Raw genomic sequence first — 3,125 nt, forward strand, 5'->3', positions numbered from 1 at the left:
AGAGACTCTGAACACTCCTGTAAGTCTGGGATTCAAGGAGATTGCAAATCAGCTCAGCAGGTCCACAATTCCCAGGAGGAGTGGGCCATAATTCCCTGGGGACCTCACACGCTAAGCCCACACTCCAACAGGCTCTGTGATTTCCCAGGGGTCTGATGGGAAGGTCTTTGCCCTTGCTGATCTCCCTGAGACACACAGGGGCTACTATCTCAACAACAGGAAACTCATTTTTATGACAGCCCCAGTGACAAGAGAATAATGAATAAGCTGGAATTATCCACATTTGAAAAACAGAACCTGGAGTTAAAATAGTAAAAATCAATATCCAAATTCATATGTGCGTGTCTGTATGCGTGTGTATGTGTGGGAGAGAGAGAGAGAAAGAGAAGGGTGTGATAGAGAGAAAAGAAAGTAAAAAAGGCAATGTGCCTGGTGGTCCAGTGGCTAAGACTCCTGCTCCCAATGCAAGAGGTCTGGGTTTGATCCCTGGTCAAAGAACTAAGATCCCACAGGCAGCAACTGAAGATTTTACACGCCACAATGAGGATCAAAGTTCTGGCCTGCCATAACTAAGACTCAGCACAACCAAACAAAATAATTAATTAAAAAAAAAAAACACACACACACAGAGAGGGACTGAGACAGTGGTGTAGGGTCAGGGAGATGTTTACAAATAAGACGGAAGAGCAAACCCCTTCTTGGAGGTGACCTCAGCCTCATATGCCCCTCATCAGGTAGAAGAGTGGGATGGAGGATGGAGTTGCTGAGGCCAAGGGTGATGACTCACTTTTCTGAGCCCAACAGCCCATCAGAGATCTCCTGAAAAGACCCACCCCCTCATCAGCCATTTATATCAATCAGGACAGCTTGTCGTCTTGTCTGAGCCAAGAAACTGCACAGATCAGGGTTGCAGGTCATGGCTTGGTAAACCCACTAGCAGGTCAGGTCCCCACCCTGGGCCATGACCTGTCTTCTCTGGACCTGACCTCAAAGAGGTTGCCTAAGCAGATCAAACTCAGGAAGTCCATTTGCTTCAATATTCTTTTGTAAGCTGGCTATCTCATATTTAAAATGCCTTTCCTCATGGAAAAAACACCACATTGGTTCATTCACTCAACAATTGTTTATTGAGTACCAGGTGCTGAGGACACAATGATGAAAAACAGACATAGGCATTATGGTCTCAGATCTATCTATTTAAAAGCCATTTAATCAGTAATGAAGGCAAGCTCCTTTGTGTGTGTGTGGGAGAATTCCATTTTGAGCTCCATCTCGGGCTACCTGGAAAATAGCATTCCCTGCCTTGGCAATAGCAGTCGAAACTCCCACCTGGTCCCTTGAGCAACCGCAACCACAAGTAAGAGGTGCAAAAACCAGTATCTGTTGAGGGCCTACTGTATGCCTGGCGGTGCTCGCACTTCACATACCTCTGTGAGATGCGACTCTGTGAAACAGACACAATTGCTCTTGCTTTACAGATAAAGAATCCAATTCTCAGAACCTAAGTAAGTTGCCTAAGCCCGTTGCGGAGCATGGGCTCTAGAGGGCTGGCTCATTAACTGTGGCTCTCGGGCTTAGTTGCTTCACCATTCATGGGATTATCCCAGAGCAGGGATCATCCCGGAGCAGGGATCAAACCCATGTCCCCTGCATTGCAGGCTGACTTTTAACCACTGGACCACCAAGTAAGTCCCTAAACCAGGAGTCTCTAAGAGTCTTTGCAGTCTCCTGGTTTTGGTCCCCCTACCTAAGCATCTGAGCCATTTTCTGCTTCCTCTCATTTCATAACCTATTGTTATGAAATTGTTATGGCTATTGTTTCGGAACGGCAAGGCTCCAAGGGTTGACCCAAATGGACATATAAGAACATGTTGATAAATCAAGGCCTTTCCCAATCACATACCTAGTTAGACCCCCTCTGTCAGATTCCAAGGGGCCACTCCAGCCACTGCCGTCAACAGATGTCTTTTTTTTTTTTTAATCAGAGGAAAATGGCTTACATTTTGTGTTGTGTTGGTTAGGAGGTGTCTTAAATAAACCAAGGCTGCTGCTATCTCCCTACCCTCGCACCGTCTCCCCAGCATGTGATCCTTTGCCCCAGTCCAGTTCATAGAGGGCTTCTTTGCACAACAGGTGGCTGCCCACCAGACAGCCCCTGTCTGCAGTGAGAGAGGCAAGACTGTCAGAGGAGACTTGCTCCTCGGCCCAGCCACCCACATCTCAGCCTCAGGACAGTTTTCTCTGCTCCACACGCCCTGCGTGGGTTGGCTCCTGTTGCTAGGAGAACCTGACCATTTGCATTTCCTGCTGTTTTTATTTTAGATTAGCAGCCGCACTGCTGCAGAAACACAGGATATTTTAAGAAAGACAGAAAAAGGAAGGGCGAGGGAAGGACCCAGCATGGGATCTCCTTCCCAAAGGCCTGCAAAACACTTGGACCAAGGTGGCTCCCATCCCAGCCCCCACCCTGGCCTCTTACCTCCTCTCCCTGAACACCTCCATCTCACCGTCCTGACACCTTGACCAGAACTTTCAAGCTATACAAGAACAAGAGGGACTTCCCTCATGGTCCAGTGGTTAAGACTCTGCCTTGCAATGCAGGGGCTGCATGTTTGATCCCTAGTCAGGGAACTAAGATGCCATGTGCCAAAACTAAGACCAGAGGCAGCCAAGTAAGCAAACACAAAAAATATTTTTAAAAATAAAATAAAGAACAACACAGTCTCCTTCCAGAATAAAAAGTCAGGCTTTGTACTCAACCCAACATAGAGAGCATAGTTTCCCTGTGTTAAACAGAAACACTTCTAGATTCCCAAAGGAATTCTCCAGCCCTGCCAAAACATCTGATCTCCAAAGATTATGTTTTCTCTTCCTCCTGCCCCTTCTTTCCCAGTTCAATTCAGTCGCTCAGTCGTGTCAGATTCTGTGACCCCATGAATCGCAGCACACCAGGCATCCCTGTCCATCACCAACTCCCGGAGTTCACTCAAACTCATGTCCATCGAGTCAGTGATGCCATCCAGCCATCTCATCCTCTGTCGTCCCCTTCTCCTCCTGCCCCCAATCCCTCCCAGCCTCAGAGTCTTTTCCAATGAGTCATCTCTTTGCATGAGGTGGCCAAAGTA

This window comes from Bison bison, unplaced genomic scaffold (genome assembly GCF_000754665.1).
Source record: "Bison bison bison isolate TAMUID 2011002044 unplaced genomic scaffold, Bison_UMD1.0 scf7180017864506, whole genome shotgun sequence".
NCBI lineage: Eukaryota > Metazoa > Chordata > Mammalia > Artiodactyla > Bovidae > Bison > Bison bison.